The sequence below is a fragment of the Sciurus carolinensis genome, chromosome 15 (genome assembly GCF_902686445.1).
Source record: "Sciurus carolinensis chromosome 15, mSciCar1.2, whole genome shotgun sequence".
NCBI lineage: Eukaryota > Metazoa > Chordata > Mammalia > Rodentia > Sciuridae > Sciurus > Sciurus carolinensis.
Genome location: NC_062227.1, coordinates 57,137,584 through 57,157,977, shown reverse-complemented (window position 1 = coordinate 57,157,977; position 20,394 = coordinate 57,137,584).

The following is a 20,394-nucleotide window of genomic DNA, read 5'->3' as shown; positions in this document are numbered from 1 at the left end:
CTTCATTCTCTTCAGCCATATATATATAAATTAGGAGCTTCCCTAAATTACTGAGGCTGGCTTTGAACTCTCCATCCTCCTACCTCAGACTCCCAAGGCACAGGGATTACAGATCTGCACCACTGTGCCCAGGAAGTATCAGCTTCTCTTCGATGCAGGAGCACCCCACGTGGAAGCCTTTCTCCCGCTTGCCCTGCCTGTCTCAGGTCCAGTGGCAGCTGTGGCCTTGCTGCCTCAGCACCGCTAGCAGATCGGCCCTCCTCTCTCTTGCAGAATTCCGTGCTATTTCGAGGTTTATGCTAATCAGTTACACCAGCCTGCACACCCTTATTCTGTCTACTGGCCTGCTTGTGTCCTTTCCTCCTGTGACTGTGTCACACCTCTGTCATCTCTTTTTAATGGTTAGAACTGACTTAATTCTCAGAAACTCCAGCATCCTATAGGTCAAGGAGCTCTCAGTTCCATCACCGAAGCAGCAGGCAGTTTTTCTTTACTTCCTGTCAAACACCCACTTCCTTTGGCCACCTCTTCCACTTAGCTATCTCATGAAGACCTCCAGCCATTAACCACTGGCTTCTGCTCACAAACCACCCTTCCTTTCTTCCCAGCTCAGAGTCCATGTTTCCTTCTTTATTTTCTCCCTTGAGACCATCTCCAATATTTCCATGGATCTATTCATCTGTCCTAGACTTGATATCTGGTAGGGCATTAAACTATTCTAGTTAACTTCATGAAAGATCCATTACAAAGTTTAATTGAGTTTAAATTGAATTTACAGATTACAGATTTATTAGGGGGAAGTGACATCTCCATGATACTGAATCTTTTAATCTATAAATGCAGTTTATCTTATAGTTTAGTTAGGTTCTTTTATCCCTTTACTTTAGGAATTTCTTGATAGGAAATCAGGGAGACTCCATTTTCCTTGACAAGCCCTAATTCATGAACTGGTTCCTTTATAAAGGCAGTAAACAGGATTCAGAACTTTTGGAGATGGATATAAGTAAAAGGGTTTTCAGCAAGTTCTAGTTTTTTCTCCACTAGAAAAATTTTAAATAATGCTCAGTATCTGAGTCAGTACCTGCCCTGGTTGCTCAACACTTAGCTCATGTAGTTTCTTTAAATTAAGAACATGGCATAGCCAGAAGTGGTGACATGCACCTCTAGTCCCCACTACTTTGGAGGAGAATCGCTTGAGCCTCGGAGTTTGAGTCCACGGGAAGCATACCTAGACCCTGTCTCAAAACAAGGGGAGGCAGATGGTATAGCAGAGAAAGTCCCCCGCCCCGTCATGGAGGAGGCTGATGGCAAGAGGTCACCCACATCAGGTCACCTAGAAGTAGTGAGTGGGTCTCACCCTCTTGTTATCACGGGGTTGGGGGACTGGATCTAACACACAACTGTAGCATTTCTTTTCTGGGATCCTTATTGAGAGACAGGCTTCTTCCAGTCTCATAAAATATTTAAAATAATGAGGCTTACATAATTTCTCATAACAGAGCAATCGTTTGCAGAACACTTTGTACTTTACATTTCCTTCTTTTACAGTAACCCGTAACAAACTATCTCTGGGTCAGAATGACCAAGGCCACTTGTTACCATTCTCTAGAAACACTGTGGTGATTGGTGAAGCCCGTGTCTTCCCAGATGAAGGAGGGGTTGTCACCAGGCAGTGGCTGAAGGGGCCCCTCCTGACACAGGCCTTCATGAAGGTTTACCATTCTTCCCGGAAGATCTTCTGTCACTTGATAATTTGAATGAGATCTTTCTTCTATTTTCTTCTCTATTTGGTTATTGTTAATGAGTAGTTTTTAGATACTATGTTTGTCACCAGCCTGCTGAATCCTTGTATTAGTTCTAATTGTGCAGACAGCTCTCCTTTATTTTTATTGCCTGTTTCCATTGGGCTGGGACTTCCAGTGCCAAGTTGGGGAAAACGGAACGCGGGAGAGCTGTGGGCTCACCAGTAAGCGCCAGTCCTACCAGTCTTCACAGGCGCGCTGCAGTAAAGTAAGGACGTTTCCTTCCATTCCTAAGAACGTTTGCAAGTTATTTCATTCATTCTTCAAACCACTCTAATCCAGGTCACTGATGAGGTTTGCTGCCACCATTTCATCCAGGTCACTAGTCACCTTCATCTTGCCAAATCTGGTGAAGGCGCTCTGAGTTCACGTGCAGCTACCCACTCCCACTCCTGGGAGCCACTTCTCTAGGCTGCCCTCTGGCTCCCTGCCTCTCTGGCCACTCCTGTTAGTCTTCTTTGGCAGCTGTCCCCTACTGGACTTCTCATGAGAGTCTCCCAGGACTGGTGCTCAGGTTCATGATCTTCCCTGTTCCCACAACCTAAATCCCAGCTCCAGACTCCTACATCTGTCTGCCCTCTGGCTTTCTTCCCCAGCATCTCCATCTTAAGCGTCTCCAAGCAGTAACTAGATCAGACCCCACCAAGCCAACTCAAGGCTCTTTACTTCTCGGTTTCAGCCACTCAAGTCAGAAGTCTGGGCATTTCCCTTGATTTCACCCGCTGCCTCACCCATCAGCAAGGTTTATCGAATCTTCTTCCAGGATGTATCTCAACTCTATCTTCTTTCCTCTCCCCCACTATAGTCCAGGCCTCCAGAACCTCTTGCCTTGTAAAGGCCCCTGCCTCCATTCTTGCCCTCTTTCAGTCATTCTCCAAGAAGCCACCAAACTAGCAGGTGAAAACACCTGCCAGTTCACCACCCCCACCCCCACCTCCTGCCAGCTGAGAACTCTGAAACAGGTTTCTGCCCCACTCAGAATAAAATCCAGACTCCTGCCAACAGTGGCTGGTGTGTGGCTGCCCTCAGTCCCCGAGGTGGTCTGGCACCGCTTCCCTCTAACCTGAGGTCAGAACTCCTCCACTCTCTGTGCGGCAGACACACTCCTGGGCTTTGGCAGGTTTTCTTTGCTCTGCCTGGAATGTTCCTTCCTCTGCCCTGCCAGGCCAAGGTCCTGCCATCCTTCAAGTCTCAGACATTCTCAGGTTCTCTGTTCACCCTAATCCTCTCCCCATTGCTCCCCACTCTAGCACCCTGACCTTTGTGGAGTTTCTGTTCATTTCATTTTTTTAGTTTGTATTCACTTCGTAACCTGTTCATCACCTAAACCATCTGCTCCTGTGAGGACCAGAGCTCCATGTGCCTACCAGAGTGGTAACCGCATGCTAACCACACAGTGACATCCAGGGAATGAGTGCATAGAGGGTGGGCAGGTGGGTGATGTTTGAAGATATTATAAAGAAAATTGCTCAGAGTCATATAGAAGTTGAGCACAGAGCTGCTGTCACACAACGGACCCTCTTATCTCCACAGATTGTCACAGAAGCACATGTTCATGTGGTTCGAGAAAGAAGGGCATGGAACAGGGAGATTCTGCAGGGAGGTCACCGATGCACTTGGGCCTGAGTGCATACGTAGACAAGAGCTGGGGAGCCGAGTACATCAGAGGGTGCGGCTAGGATGACCATAAGGTCTGTCGTTTGAACAGATCACCTGAGGAATGAAAGGGACAGTGTTAATTCCTCTGGGCAACAGGTGTAAATGGCCAATCCAGGCAAACCAGAAGCAAAGGAACCTACTTTTAGTTAGCTGAAGTACATCACAGTGACTACCTCAAGCTCTAGAGGGCTGAGCAAGTGTCCTGTGTGTGGACTGCTGGGCATGAGCGGGTGGCCAGGGAGGACCTCACGGAGTACTGGAAGGAGGGGAGAGGCGGCCGCACCGGCATCTGGGAGAAGAGCAGAAGAGCGACCAGCACAGGGCTATGGCAGGAGTGTGCAGTGTGCCCAGGAACAGCGAGCAGGCCAGTGCTGCTGGAGCAGAGTGGACAGAGGCAGGCAGGCGCCCGAGTGCGTGTCGTGCAGAGCCTTGGAAGCCATTGGAAGACGTTGGCTTTATTCTGAGCACAATGGGGAGCCACTGCAGGCCTTTGAAGAGAGGAGAGAGACCCTCTCACATCTGAGGGACACTTTATTGAAATACACTGTGCAGAGTCACAGTTGGAAGCAGGAGTCCAGTTAGGATGCTCTTCTAGGAATTCAGGCCAGCAGTCACGGGCGCCTCGGCTCTGGGGGTCTGCACTGGGCCGAGTGAGCAGTTGTCAGATTCTGGACGGATTCTGACATAGACCCTGGGGATTTCCTGATGACTGATGGACTGGGAATCGGCAGAGACAGGAGTCAAGCTGACTCCTGGGCTTCTTCTCTTGGCCTGTGAGATAGAGAAAGCTGCAGGTGGAGCAGGTTTGGGAGATCAGAGGTCCAGCTCAGATGTCCAGGCGAGATGCTGAGCAGGCACTTGGGTGAAGGAGGCTGGGGCTTGAGGAGAGTTCAGGGTGGAGATTTAGGTGCCAGAGTCATTAGGATATAGTGGGACTTGGTCAGGAATGAGTGGCCTCCAACCTAGATGGACCCAAAGAAGTGAAGATGAGTTTTTTCCTTCTGTTAACTCTCCTAAGTTCTCATTTTTATGATTTAAGGGAAAATGTAAGTGACAACACGAATAGTGTGTAAAGCCAGGTGTCTGCAGAGCCCTTTAGAGGGTTTGTTTTGCTCATGTTACACAAACGCCATTCCCTTCACCTCCGTGGGGAAGAAACTACTTACCGAGTGGCATGCCAGGAATGCCTTTGTAAAGGAGAAATCACTTATATAAGGTGAACAATGACACCTTTCCCTTTCTTTCCTTCGTATTTTTTACATTTTAACACAAGGCGGGCTTTTCATCGACGAGGTGACTTGAAGGTCCACTTGGACCAGCCCTGAGCCCAGGCACAACTCGTCCCCTAGGTGGCACCCCGGGCTTGTGCTGCCAGGGTCCCTTTCTCAACAGCAGATCATGCGGCAGCTCTCAGGAACGGTCCTTCTCCTGTCTGAACTGAGGGAGGGCGGAATCAGCAGTAAAAAAAACCAGGAGAGCAGGTGGGAACGAAGGTCCCCACTCCTGCCGGTGCCCCAATGGCCTCTAGCCCATCCCTTCTCAGTGAGAGTGCAACAGAGGCGAAGCCAGGAAGCCAAGGAGTCCAGGCTGACTGAGCCTCAGAGAGAGCAGACCCCCGATCCCCTCAGAGGGCTGAGCATAGGAGCAGCGAGGACGGCGCCACCTCTGCTTCACCAGGGGAGCCCAGGAGAGGACTGAGGACACAGCCTGCAGAGCAGGGCAGATGGGGCTGCAATCACGGCACCCCACACGTGCGCCCCGGGGACCCTGGGGCTCCTCCCCTTCACGTTGGCCCTTGGATTTACTGGGGGGGCCCGCAGCTGCCCAGCCTTCCTCCTGCCAGCAGTCAGGGTACAGGGCTGCTCCTCTCCGGCCTCACTTGCCTAGACAGCAGCGGGCGGGGAAGCAGCGAGGGCACACAGATGGAGCAGCAAGTGCTCCTTCCCCAAGAACCACCAGGCTGCGGGGCGGGACCCTGCCACCGACTCCATTCCCACACCCTCGTGCCTCCTGTCTGACAGCCTCCATGAAGGCACAGCATGTGATGGCTGAGACTTTCCAGGAATATGGCCAGTGCGGAGGATGAGTCCCCACCTGTCTGCTCTGCAGCATCTCCTCTCCCATAATCCCACCGCATTCCTTCAGTTCAAAGAAGTCATGAGACAGGTTCCTCTGAAGCCAGTTTGGCCTGGACTCAGCACAGCCAACGTGCAGACACATTCCAGAAGCCCAGACTGGTTTAGAAACAAGAGGCACTGGCAAGAGTAAAATCTAAACTTGAGATTTGAACATGCAGTTCCCTGGGAGCCTTTGAGTAATGCAAGAGAAGATAGCATCGGTGAGGGAACATGCCGACACCAACAGCAAGCCTGCTGGCTATGCGCTCTCTCTCTCTCTCTCTCTCTCTCTCTCTCTCTCTCTGTCTCTCTCTCTCTGTCTCTCTCTCTCTCTCTCTCTCTCTCTCTCTCTCTCTCTCTCTCTCTCTCTCTCTCTCTCTCTCTCTCTCTCTCTCTGTCTCTCCCTCTCTCTCTCTCTCTCTCTCTCTCTCTCTCACACACACACACACACACACACACACACACACACAGAGTCATTCCTAAGACTGCGTTTGCAGATTACATAGACAAACCATTCCCCAGGAGATGAGACCCACAGTGCAAATAACATGGAACTCAATCCCGGACCAGCCTGGTGTTTGTACCTGGCCTACCACATGCCAGGTGCTGGGTCCCCAGTCAGACTCAGGGGTCTAGACTTTCATCTTCTGGAGAGAACTGACAGCACTCCCAGCCTTGCCATCCCCTGACCACCTGCATCAGGTCACTGCCCAGTGGGTTTTTTTGCTCCCCACAAGCATCTTAAAGCCCTGAGCCCATGGAGATCTGCACAGCCCTGAGAGGAAGTGGTCTGTCAGGTCATGTTCTTCTGCTAGTCCAGCATGAACGTGAGTCCAGGAGGGCCTGGCCCACCGGCTGCTCGTCTCACTGGCTGAGGGAAGCGCACAGAACAGGTCTCCCTCGGAGGAGACGATGGCTGAGACAAGACCATGTGAGGAAGAACCCCGTGGAACATTCCTGAGTCACCTTTACAACACACAGGAGGGAGCTGTCTTTATGTGGGTACAAAGCAACGTGTTTACCAAATGATAGTAGAGGGTGCGAACAAATCTTGAGACCAGGAATGTTTACAATTTTCTCAGTAAACAGGAAAAACAGGGCTTTAAGCTGTAGCACATGACTTTATGTTTAAAACCACACAGACAGCTAATGATATTGTGTAAACCTTTTGTTAAGAGGATACATCTCATGTTAAGTGTTCTTACTGCGTTAAAGTGGAGCTTGAGGAAATTTGGGGGCTGATGGATATATTTAGATGAATGGATTTATCACCTTGATTATAGTGATTTCAGGAGTGTTTGCGAATGTCCAGTCTCACAAATCGTACCCATAAATGCATGCAATAGTTTGTACATCAATTATCCCTCAATAAAACTGTTAAGGAAATTTAATTTTAAGCAGTCCCCAGGGGCCCTGCAGGAGACTGTGACCCTCTTTGGAAGACTGTGACTTCAATAAGTGAGGCGCATCCCAACCTCGGAGACATTAAAGAAGCAGCACTGGAGAATGGTGAGGAGGGTGGCTCCGAGTCTATACCGCGTCAGCAATGAAAGCTGGGCAGTGTGACCCTCGCTACTCCCGAGGCTGAGGCCACAGGCTGTAAAGGCGGTGGCCCAGGTTGCCCGCAGGCTCCCAGCAGGACAGGCAGCTCCACGTGCAGAGTGGATACCCCAGACCAGGAGAAACCCCCGTGACTTGTCCCCTACCCCCAGCTGGCTGAGTACCTGCCCTAAAAAGAACCAGGGATAGAGAAGACATGACCTAAACTCGCGTTGGAAGGCCTAGGCCCCACGCAGGCGCCCAGGCCTCACAAGGAGCTAGCCCTACTCAGGCCAGGGCGCTTCCTCCACCGTGAATCTGACACCTCGAGTCTGAGTGTCCCGTCAGGCCTCATCCCCACATACTCGGTGAGGAGAGGGACCCCGTGGCATTCCTGTGTGTTTAGCAAGTTCTGAAGGAGGAGGGTAGAGACCCCATTGCTGTCGCGTGGAACCTCACCATTCGAGGCCGTAAGGCCTCACCCCGCCTTACAGCTGATGCCCGATGGGGAAATGGCTTGCCCAAGGTCACTGCAGCTCCCATCAACAGCTGAGCAGAAGGCAGGTGCCTGCCGAGCAGGTGGGAGCAGGTGGCATCCCCCACCCACTGGTGCTACGCCAGAGCTTGGGCCCCAGGGTGGTGCTTTCTCTCTTGTTGTACACGTGCTCCAAGCTCATTGCTGACCCCCAGAATGCCGTCTACAGCCGAGCAAGTTAAATGGAAATTGAGCCCAGAGATTCCTAAAAGGGTAGAGTCCTACCGAGCCCCTCCCCCATCACAGCCGCCTGACTCAGCTCCGGGGCTTCAGCACCTCGTGGCCCCCGTTCTTGCTCTCTTCCACACTCATGGGAGCCTTTGTGCTTCCCAAAGGTCAACCTGACTTCTGCCAGCCTCAGGGAAACCAGGGCTGCGTGGCTTTCTGTCTTCCCTGTGGTCACTAACTCAGGACATGTCACAATCTCCACCAGGGGTTCCTGAACAATGGTGAAGAGCCTCCCCCAGCTGCTCCCCAGGGCCCAGAGCAGAAGGGGGCATTTGTCACTGTCGCAAGGCCTCTTGAGGGCAGAGGGCAGGGAAGGAAGGCTTGTGGAACATCTGTCCCAGGTGAGGACAAGGAAGGGGAATATTGGGCCGTATTCCTTGCTGGTAATGGAAGAGGAAAGACATGAGAACGTGGGGAAGGGACTTGAAGCAGGGCTCAGAGAGCAGAGGGGCGGAGGAAGGGAAGGGCCGGTGCGCAGAGCGGGCAGGGGAGAGGGCTCCCAGGAAGCAGCCCCAGCCTGCGGCATCCTGTGGAGTCCCATGGGGGCGGGGAGAGCGCAGGGGTATCCCGTCCCTCTCCTGGCCTGCCCTCTGCCGTCCTGGGAGCAGCAGAAACCTGGGCTCAGAGCCCCCTGAGGACAGCAGCAGGGTCTACAGGACACAGACACCTGACCAAGTCCACGGCCTCTCATCTGTTCTGCATGAGGTGAGGTTGATGGCCAATGGCAACGGTCCCCCCAGGCCTTCTGCCTTTCTCCTGTTATTCACGTTCTGGGGTCATCTGACCAGGACCTTCAGTGGGGGTGGGTAAGGAGCAGGCCCCGGAGGAGGCGTGGGTGGGAGCCCTGTGGAGATTGGCTGCTGGGCTCAGGCCACTGCTCACCCGGGAAACCTGAGCCCGCCATCCGCCCAGGGAGGGCCCAGCAGGCACTGTGCTGGGTGGCTGCCAGGGCCCTGAGCCTCTATCTCACGGCCTGAGCCACAGTGACTGGGCCTTCAGGCACTTGGCCTTCGCCTCCAGCAAGTCCCCGTGGGGCCTCTTCTCACCCACCCCAGTCCCTGCAGAGTTCCTTGGTATTTTACTAACCAGGTGGCTTTCAGCAATAAAGAACCAGAAACCACCTTGAGGCCCTGGGTGGTGGACATTAGTACATATCTGATCTGTGGCCTCAGTTTACCCAGAAGGGGTTCCCGCCCCCCCCCGCAGGGTTAAGCTTGAGTAATACCTGCACTGCTGGAACTCGGCTGCTGCCTCCTGACCCCAAACCCAAGAGATGGGTGGGGCAGGAGGACCTTGTGCCACCAGGGCCTTCCACCTGCTCTGTCCTCTGGGCCATCCACATTGCTGCCTCTCACGTGCCTGTTACTGGGGGGCACAGCACTGCCAGGGGTGGGCACGGGGCCAGCCCAAACGCTTGCCACTCTCCAAATATTCAGAGTCAAGTAGTTGGGAAAGTGGGTTTTATTCAAAGCTAGCTTTGAAGGGAGGTGGAAGAAACTTACTGCTTCACAAGTTCCACCTTTGAAATCCCAGAATGCCAGCAAAGCTTTTTAAAAGAGAAGAGGCAGCAGAGTGAGCCGAAGGTGGACACCCCGGTGCTGGCTGAGTTAGCCTGTGCTAGAAGGCCACGTGGCGGCCGCCTCCTCTCTCAGCTTCCTTGGGCCCCTCGGGGTCGGGGTTGTGGTCCTTCAGCTTCCACTCTCAGCATGCGGACGTTGTTCTTAATTTTAGAGGGCCCCCCAAATTCAGCCTGTTTCAGACCGTCCATCAGCACCTACCACCCAGCATCCTGCTGGTTCAGGCCCCAAAGCTGGAGGGATACTGTGCTGCGCCTGGACCGACCCTGGGCACAGAGGTTCAGGCTGGAGGCCCAGCAGCCTTGACCTGAAGATTCTTTAAAAGTAGAGTTCTGGGCACTTGAGAAAACATTCCAGGGAGCAGGGCCCTCAGAGGGCTGCCCTGGCTCCAGGTTCTGCAGGAGGAGCCATCTCACCTCTCTCCTCGGTGGACCACGGACCACAGGACAGTGAAGTGCTGAGAGAGAGAGAGAGAGAGAGAGAGAGAGAGAAGTATAGCCAGGCTGTCTGGCCATTTGCTCTCTGCACAGGCCTGCAGTGGCGGGGCCACACAGGTAACCTGAACCAGACCATCCTGGGGTCCAAGAGGACAGCTGGGAATGGTGGGTAAGCCCAGCCCGCACTCCTTTCCTGGCCGCACCTTGCGCTCATTTCTAGAGGGAAAGTTGCTTCAGCACCCTGAGGGACGACTCCAACATCCCAGCGTGGCACCTGATGGAGAAGCAGCCTTGAGAGAGGGAGAGAGACAGAGAGAGAGGGAGAGATGAAGATGGCATAAAAACAATAGCTGGTAGCTGCTGGCTACTGAACGCTCGCTCTGGCAGGCCTTCTGCAAAGCTCCCCACAAACACAGACTCTTATCAGTCCCCTTTGCAGACAAGGAACACAGGGAGTGGAAGGGACTTGCCCAGTTGCGGAGCCTGTGGTGGTGAAGCAGGTGGGATCTGAACAGCAGCCAGGCTGACTCAAAGTTTCTGCTGCCCCCAGACGGCACCCCTGGCACCTTGCCCCAGGGTCCCACCTCACCTGCAGCACCTGCCTGCATCCCGGGCAGAGCACCTCCTGGGAGTCTCCAGCCCTCCCTCAGTCCTTCGGGACACTTCCTGTAGCCAGAGACAGCCCCACAGCTGATGGCTCCCTCCGCGGCCCTGGCCCTGAGTCTCTGCAGTGGTCAGTCTGCGTGGTCAGACTGCAAGTCCCACGCCCTCTGAGACCTGAAGCCTGAACTTCCCAGCCCTGGCAAGGCGGACGGAGCACGCGGGGCAGTGGCAATCAGGAGTGACCCACACCTCCCCAACTGGCACTAGCTGCTCCCAGTGGCCCCCCCAGATGAAATAAGGGCTGAGATTCCACAATGAAGTAAGTTGAGGAAACACTAAGTTGAAGCTGTATGGGTTCCTTAACTATGGGGTTTCTCGGAGCTTTCAAAAGGCTCAGTGCTCCCTGGTCACCTGTGAGAAGATGAGCTGGTGTGTGGAAGTGGCAGCTTCCCAAAAGTGATGACCTGGCGCTTTAGTCAGCTTTCCTTCTCTGTGACCCAAAATTCCTAACAAGAACAATTTAGAGGAGGAACAGTTTATTTTGGCTCAGATTCAGAGATTCAGTCCTTGGCCACCACTTCATGCCCCTGGGCCCAAGGTGAGCAGAACATCATGGCGGAAGGCTGTGGTGGAGGAGTGCTGCTCCATTCATGGTGGCCCGGAAGCAGAGCAAGAGAAAGAGGGTGAAGGGAGCCACAGGGGAGATGCGCCTTTCCAGGACTCGCCCCGTGACACTCCTCCTGAGCCACACCCGCTGCCTACAGTGCCACCCAGTCCATTCAAACTAGGAAGGACTGCTTAGGTTACAGTTTTCATAATGAATCAGCTGACCTCCGAATATTCCTGTATTAACATTTAGGGGACATCTATACCCAAACTGTAACAGATGGGAACTGACCCTTTATCACTGACTATCTCAAGGGAACCCACTTTAAGAAACACTGCTCAGAGCAACCTGTACCAACATAATCTGTCCTGGTCCAACACAGAGTCTCCGTAAGGCATCAGCTACGTATAGTGCAGGAAGGAAGCGCCACAAGGAGCGCTGAGACCTGAGCCTTCGTTGAATTACGTCCTCAGGTTGGGGGCTCATCCAACTTAATCCTGCCTACATTCTCCCTGGAGTGAACCAACTCGAACTTGTTTACATCTTGTGGTCAGTTCACATTCTGGGAAACCATCCCAGATCAACCTTTAGAAGAAAGGAACAATCGGCCTTCTAGATAATCAAGAAGTTACATCATCACTTGGGAAATTCTGAATTGATTTTAAGGGAGCTGGGTGGGAACTATGAAAACTTTTAGTGACTTAATGCCACTTGGCACCTGAGTAATGACAGAACATCAGACGTTGTCAATTGCAGGCTTCTACATAGCCACTTTATTTAATGCTCACAATAGCTCTGTATGGTGATTAAGATGAACACAGCTCTCATTTGCTTGTTCTAGAAACTGAGGCCCAGAGAAGGTAAGTCTCTCCAAAGTCACACAGCTATTGGTGGGTCTAGCTGAAAGTGTGAGAATTGAAAATACATACCGTTTTATTAGGAAAAAATCTATAACAGTAAACCTTCAGATGCATTCTGGCTAAACCATTAAACTTAAAAAAAAATATTTCTTTTTAGCATTCGAGCCAAAAACAAATGCACAACTCAGAAGAAAAGTAAGGTAGGTTTCAGATGTCTTTCCAGCAGCAATCAGAGCCAGAACAAAGGAGAAATGTCTAGAAGGAAAAAGTTTGATCCAAATGGACTCTACCCAGCCAAAGTAGGGTATAAGCAGAAAGACAAGAGCCTACATTCCCAGGCATGAAAGAACTCAGAAACACAACATTCATGAGCTGTTTGAAAGATCTGATCAAGGCAAAATCTTGTTAACTAAAGGATTAATCTGATTTTGAAAAATCCTGTTACTCTCGGGCCATCAACATACATGGTGGCCTGATGGGGAGCTTGGAATCTACTCGGGTACAGGAATGCTATTGAACACCCAAGATAACTGTGGCTTCAGAATGCACAATAAAATGTAATCAACTCTGAGAAACTCAGAATAATACAGGCATCAAAGTTGAGAGGAACCAGGATGGAGAATGTATCTAAATGTTAATCCCTTGTCTTTCCTAAAGTCAATCAATCTTGTTTACATGGAAATGTGCATTTATTCAAAATGAATCCAACGCCTTAAATTCCCTTAAATTCAATGGTATCTTCTGGGAATCTGTTTCCCTTGAAGGAAGAAACAATTATCCCAAGTATGGTTTGACCTAAGCTTTTGTTCATGTAAAATTCATTTAAAATTAAACATAGTACTATTTTTTAAATATGTTACATATGAGATTGTTTCCATATAGTTGTCATCTGTTTCAGTACCTCATGCCTTCTCTCTGCTTCTGGTTTCTTCTAGATCCTTCTTTCCTCCCATGAACAGAGACAACTGGCTTGATGCCAACCAAATGTTATTGTCGATTATTTTTAGACAGTAGCATCTTGGTAATTGGTTGCTTTCTTCTTCACTTTTTTGGTACTGCATAATTTTTTTTATAACAAGCATTTGTAGTTTATAGTAAAATAACAGCATACTTAAGAAAATAAAGAGATGGACAAAGATACACCCAAACAGATCCACCCCTAAGAGAGAGCAAGTAAAGGTAGATATACCAACACTAGAAAAAGTGGAATTCAAAGTCAAAGTGTTAGAGTAGTGAGAGATGTTACAGTATGGTAAACAACACACTTTGAAAAAAACAGAGCAACTATACATTTTGATATCCCAAACAACATAGTTACAAGATCCACAAAACTAAAGCTAAAAACATAAGGACCAAAGGTGTGCATGCACACCACAAACAATACAGCGAAATATTGTAATATACCTATTTCTGCATTTAAAAGTTTCAACAAAAGCAAATGACATGAAGAATCTGAATATTGAAATCAACAGGTTTAATTTAGTATATACATGGAATCCAATATCTTATCAATGAAAAATAAACATTATTTTATATCAGCCTTGGAATCTTTACAAAAATTGATCCTATGTTTGACTTCAAAGAAAATCTCCATAAAACATAAAAAGTGGAAATGCCCAAGTCGAATTTCCTGAGCATGAGCCAAGATGACTAAAAATACAACATAAAAGCAGGTCTTGAAAAATCTGAAGCACTCAGAATTAAGAAGCACTCAGAGGAATTCAAAACTGCCTAGGGAATTATGAAGAATGCGTGAATAATCGAGAGAAAGGAGGGAGAGAGGCAAGAAGAACTAACATAACTGTTTTTCGGTTACTTGAAAGAGCCAGTGATTGAGGCTGGGGTTGTAGCTGAGTGACAGAGGGCTTGCTGGGCATATGTGAGATGCTGGGTTCTATTCTTAGCACAGTGTAAATAAAATAAGGTAAAATAAAGGCATGCCGTCCATCTACAACTACTAAGAGTCAGGTCCAGGCTAGGACCAGCATATGGCGTCATCAGGTCAGTTTGGTTTCTAGGGTTCCTCCTGCTCTAGTTCATTTGGTTTGAAATATTTCAATCAGTTGCCCATTTTTATATATTAGGAGATTTGACATCAAAATCCCATTTCTGCCTTTTTTAAAACCAGAAGATGAGGCAACACTTTGGGTCTGCCTGGGCCAAGGTCATCCCTTTAGAAGGTCACCAGAGTCCCCATCCACCAGCTTCACTTAAGTCTGCCTGGATTATGGAGTTTCTAGCCCCTGAGCAGGATAAAGGGTCTTGGGGAATCAGTTGCCACCCCTCCAGAGAAAACTCAAGATCAACTTTTTTAAGTCTTCCTCTTAAAGTGAATATTGGATCCAGGGAGAACAAAACTTAAATCTGATTTTCTAAAGTAAATTTTCATTTTTATTCCTCACAAAAATTTCCATCCAGACAGAGTTTAAATAAGTCCAACTGTTCCCGAGAACATAGAAGGAAAAGCGGAGGAAACCTCCACACCAGAGCCACTCACGCGCTTGCTGGGCGCAGGCCACCACCTGGGAGAGAACTTTCCTGGTTTGTCTGATTTGCTTGTGTAAACCTTGCATTCTCAGGAAGAATGAGAGAACCTCCTGTCCCGCTGCCAATGGACCCAGAGAACCCAGCTCAGCCCCATTCCTGGAAATGGGAGGGAAGGACCATGGCTATTGTGGAGGAGCTGAGTCAGGATGGGTGGGGACAGTCTGATCTCTCAACTGGACTGGTGAAAAAAGACACCCTCAAATGCTACTCTCCAGGGAGAACCAGGGTGGCCATCTTGGCCATCTTCCTCAGCACATATGCGCAATTTTAGATGGATAGAAAAGTGCTATTCCAGCTGTTTTTCTGCTCAGTCATCTAAGGTAGATCCATCTCCTTACAAAGAACTAAGATCCACAGAAATGGCTGTTCCAAGCCCAGGCCCAATTGGAATCCTTGCTTCCTCTTTAGTTGTATATTTAGAACTCTAACAGGAGGGTGTGAGACTGCCCATCTTTTCCAGACCTTGCCTACATCAGGATTTACCATTCCTTTTTACCTTTGCCAATCTAAAAGTGTTGAATGAATTTTAAAATACTAAAATTAACGGGGCACAGTGGCCCACACCTGTAATCCCAGCAGCTCGGGAGGCTGAGGCAGGATGAATGGAGAGTTCAAAGCCAACCTCAGCAATAGTGAAGCGCTAAGCAACTCAGTGAGACCCTGTCTCTAAATAAAATACAGACTAGGGCTGGGGATGTGACTCAGTGGTTGAGTGCCCCTGAGTTCAATACCCAGTACCAAATAAATAAATAAATAAATAAATAAATAAAAAATTTTAAAAGAGATTTGCCTTCCTCTAACTAGCATAAGTTGGAATACCTTTGTATTTTCACAGTTATTGAGAAGATGGTGGCTCACTGTCTTTCTTCTCTCACAACCTAACAGCCCTGTCCTCTACCGACTCTCTCAGGCACCCCCGGAATTCTCAGTGAAAAGTGAGTGCTCATTTCACAATAGGAGTATTAACACTTTGTCGTTTTGTTTCTTTTTGCAAAATTTGTCTCAGTTTGTGATTGGTCTTTCCATGGGGCTTTTGGTGACTGAATTATTTGTTTGACTTTTAAAAAAATGTTGTAGTTTTAATTTCTGCGTGGGCAAATCTTCAATCTGTCTCTATAACAAGGACGATGGACGCACGTCCGCAGATGGAGGGGAGCTGGGGGCATCCAGGACCAGAGCCTAAGGGCGCCAAGCTCACCTAGGCATTCTAACAGGCCAGCCAGGTGCCAGCCCAGTAACTGCTCAGGGGAGGCAGGTTCCAGGAGTAATCAACAACAGGGAAACCAGTAAGTGGCAGAGATGCATTAGCTAAAGACGAGAATGAGAAATGAGCAAGAAGACCAGGGAATCGGCATCTTTACTCTGAAGGAATAAGTGGTTCCTCAGAATAATGTCCAAGCCTCCAGTGAGGACAATTTCTCTCCAAGTAGATGGGACATGGAGTGAAGTCTCCCTAGGAGGCACCTTGGTGTTTCTAAAGACTCAAAGCTCACCAATGTGCCGAAACTCAAGGCAGAACAGCTTGTGTGTGGAGCTGTTCCATTTGTTCAGGGTTTTACGTGTACAAGGGTTTGCTAGGTGAGGGCATCTTTGAGGGAGAGGGTGCTGGGAGACAGGTGGGTCTTGATGCCACCAGCCCAGACCCCACACAACAGCTTGGAGCCCCTCATTGGAGCTGGGCCTTGCCCAGGTGTGAGTCTGCTGCTGTCAGTAGTTAGCACGCCGTAGTGTTCAAAACAGCTGCGCAGTGACCATCTTATGGTTACCACGGATCAGAAATCTGGGGACAGCTTAGCTCTCCTGCCCGGAGCTCACAGGGCACAGAACTTTTGGTGGGACCTGCTGCAGGCTCCCTTGAGTCCCATCCTCTTCCCAGCTCTTAGATTTTTGGCAGAGTCCAGCAGCTGTGGTTGGAGGACGGAGGCCCTTGGCTCCTAGGAGCTTCTTGTAGTCCCTTGCCCTTTGGCCCTGTCTGTGGGCAGTTCACGGCATGGTGGCCTGCGGCTCCAGCAGGAGACCCTCTAGCCCATGCCACATCTGAGACGGAGCCACCTGTGTGTGTGCACTGTGTGATCTGCATTATCTAGCTTCCACCTACCTACCTATCATCTATTTATTAACAAAATCATGGGGTGGCCCCATCACCTTCGCCACGTTCTGCTGGTTAGAAGCAAGCGACAGGTCCTGCCTGCCCTAAAGGAAAGAGGTTAGCAGAGCAGGAACCTGGAGCCCACATGGCACCTGTCCATCGCACCAGCAGATCCCCTAGCCCAAAGTTTCCCAGTGGGAGTACCTGGAACACTAGTAAACATTATTTTCTGAAAAAGGTCGTCTGTCATACAAGTTTGGAAATGCTGCCTGAGCCCGTCCTCCCTTGGAGATTCCAAAGACACGCCGGCATATTAAAGGCACTGAAAAACCCTGGGCGTCAGATGTGATCGCATTCGGCTGCAAAAAATATAAAACTCAATTTAGAGCCTTCAAAGTCAGATTTGAGGAACGGGGTACTGGGCATTGAACTCGAGGGCACTTCACCCCGAGCCACATCCACAGCCCAGTTTTGTACTTTATTTAGAGACAGGGTCTCACTGAGTGCTTAGCGCCTCACTGTTGCGGAGGCTGGCTTTGCTGAGGCTCTCCTGCCCAGCCTCCCCAGCCGCTGGGATTACAGCCGTGCACCACCATGCCCAGCCCAAAGTCAGTGTTTTAAAAGACAAGAAGCCGGAGAAGAGGAGGCCTTGGCTCTGAGGCAGCATGCCAAGGCAGATGTCATGGCAATTTCCTGGGCCCTCCTGCACTGTCACATGATAGCTGCTGCAGCTCCAGCCCCCGCGCTTGTATTCACAGCACACGAGGGGAAATCCAGAGTTGGTCCTCTCCATTTCGTTTCTCATCAAACTTCCACCTTCCATCCTCCCCAGGCTTCTGCTTCTATCTCCTGGGGGTTCATATGGCCACACCTAGCCATGAGGAAGACAGTGGAGGTGCATAGTCAAGTGAATAGTCCATGATTCCCACACCGGAAGTGAGAAATGGCAGTGGACAGGAGGTTGGGAGAGCCTCTGGAGGGAGCCAATCGCCAGCGTCGGCCAGGTGCAGTCCTAAAGAGGTGGCCTTCACCTCCACCTGGAGTCCTAACATGTGACCTGGAACACATCTCCCAGGGTGCCTTGGGGTCTCAGACCCACAAAGACTAAACTCCTAATACCGAGGGCTTCTCTGTCCTCCCATTCTTGAGGACAGTTCCTGGTGCCCACATGGGGTGAAGGGCGTGCCCCTGCATGCTGCACTCGGGCCCACTGCCACCTCTAAAAGCCTTCCTTCCCGGGGCAGCTTTCTTGTCCACAAGGTCAGATGGAGTGAGGAGTGCGCAGCCTAAGAGGGACCCTTCTGCCCTCCTGGCTTCGAAACGCAAAGACCCCAAAATGACAAGCTCAGCATTCTTTTCTCTTGTGCCCAGAACTGTGTCCTGGAACTGGAGTGGCACACAGCGACCGAGCGGAAACAGGCCCGAGAGGTCAACCGGCCAGCCTCTAATAATAGCTTCTTCTCAGACTCCCCTTCCCTTAATCTGCATTTCCCAGTTTCTGTCTCGTTTCTTCTCACCCACCAGTCTCTTGGGGTTTTACATCTCCGGTGAGACTGACTTCCCTTTACCCCCTCTAGTTGTGTCCTGGCATGTTGGGTTGGTGACAGTCCCAGTTTTGAGGAGTTAACTTGGCTTATTATAAATGTCTGCGCCCTCCAGGTATTGTCAGTGGTGGGTGGGGTGACAGGGTCTTGCAGAAGAGAACTGGGTGTCCAGCTCCATCCTACAGGGCCAGGACCCTGGGGAGCCAACCCAAAGAGCCTTGGCATTAAGAGGGGCTCAGGGACACCTGGTCCTCTGCCCTGTGCAGCATCCTGACTAGAAGTCACTGGACTAAGGAGCTTCTCCAGAGGCAGTGGAAGCTACTTGGAGAAGCTGGGAACCTTCTGGAACCGACCTGTCAGCGCAGGAACGTTCCTGCATTTTTCACTCGTTCCACTTACATCTACTGGAAGCCCCCTGTAAGCTCCCAGCCGGATGCTGCCCGAGGCATCAGGACAGAAAGATGCAAAGGCCGTCTCTGTTCCAAGGGACTCACTCGAGGAGACATCCCGAGGCTGATAACAACACCATCCAGGAACAGCTATGATGTCGGAGTGGCAGGTGGCTTAGGAGTGGTTTGGCCAGTTGACCAGGGGTTGTCCACTTGAACAGGTCCTTCCAGAAAGGCCTCACCTGTATCTCAGGGCACAGATGGTGTTATTCTAACAGAGCCCTGGAGAGGTGAGCGTTTAGGGTTGGCTGCTATTGCCTGGCGGCAGCGAGGGGGACTGTCCTGGTCGGGAGGCCCGGGGCCTGGCCCTGCCGAGCCTACATTTTCTCAGTTCCACACTTTCCCAACTTTAGGTCTCACGCCCCACCTGCCACCAGAGTGTGTGCAAGGGTCTGTGAGAACAGGGGAGGAACACGTGGGTCTCCCAGGACTGATCCGTGCCCCACCAAGTCCCCTTCCTGGGGGACGCGTGTTTTCCTCCTACGTCCCCACAACCCTCAGATGCACTCTGTCCAGAAGCAGTGGCATTCTCAGTGAGGGTGAGAAGTCACCACGATGGCACCAAAGGGGGCCTTCCTGGAAGAGGGAGCACTGTGGCAGAGATCTCCAGGGTCGGGCTGGCGTGCTCCGGCAACACCAGGAGCTAGTCTGGCTCAGGGGTGCAGGAGGAGGAGCCAGACAGCTCGGCCAGAGCCTTGCAAAATGTCTCTAAAATCCACCGATTTGGTCCTTTCTCAGTTTCCACAACCTCACAAAACACATGTTGTGCTTTCTGTTTCTCCATATAGAAATCTTCAAGTGTCTAAACACAAGTATCAAAAGCCCCTAAATATACATTTTTAAATACCTGTCTCTTCCACCTAAAAGCAGTATGACCCATGTGGACAAATACCCCTTAGGCCAGCCCGCAAGGAACTGGCCCAAGCCTCTCCACAGGGACCATTATTTGTAGGAAAGAACTAGCACATAGGCATGAGCTGTCACCACTCCGGAAGATCTGAACTCCCACCTCGCTCTTCTTTTGCCCCTCAGAAACCTGTGTTCCAGTATCCCTTCGCACGGACCCCGGCCTCCCCAGACTGAATTCCTCCTTCCGAGCTATGTTTCTGGGCCTTGCGTGGACTTGCACTTGTGCACATACCTCTGTGTGCTGTGGTTCATTTAATAACATGTTCTGGATCTGTAAATTCCTTGAAAGCAGACACTGTGTCCTAATCATCTTTGTTTCTTTCTCACAGGCACAGGGCACAATGCAGGACTTGGAATACGGTAATATTTCTGTTTAACGAGTAAATGTTCTTTTCATGGAGCTGAACTTTGGGATCTTCAGAGGAAGACATCGCAGGAGACACATCTGCATGTGTATGATGATCAACAGAACCATAGCCAAGGAATGAAGGTAAAAATAACAGGGGCTTGGCCAGGTGGGCATCCCAGGGTACACTGCAAATGAGCGGAAATCCAGCTCAGACTTGTTATGTGAAAGAGATCTAGCCACTCAGGAGGCTGAGGCAGGAAGATCACATGTTTGAGGCCAGCCTCAGCAATTTGGTGAGGCCCTAAGCAACTTAGCAAGACCCTGTCTCAAAATAAAAAATAAAAAGGGTTTGGGGTGTGGTCAGTGGTTAAACACCCCTGGGTTCAATCCCCAGTACCAAAAATAAATAAATAAACAATTTTAAAATAAAACAAAGAGAGACTCTCTAGCTGTCTTATGACTAAAAAGTCTCAGGAGGCCAAGCTCTATTCAGAAGCTCAAGCAATATTAACAGAATTGAGTGTCTCTCTCTATCGCCAGTTT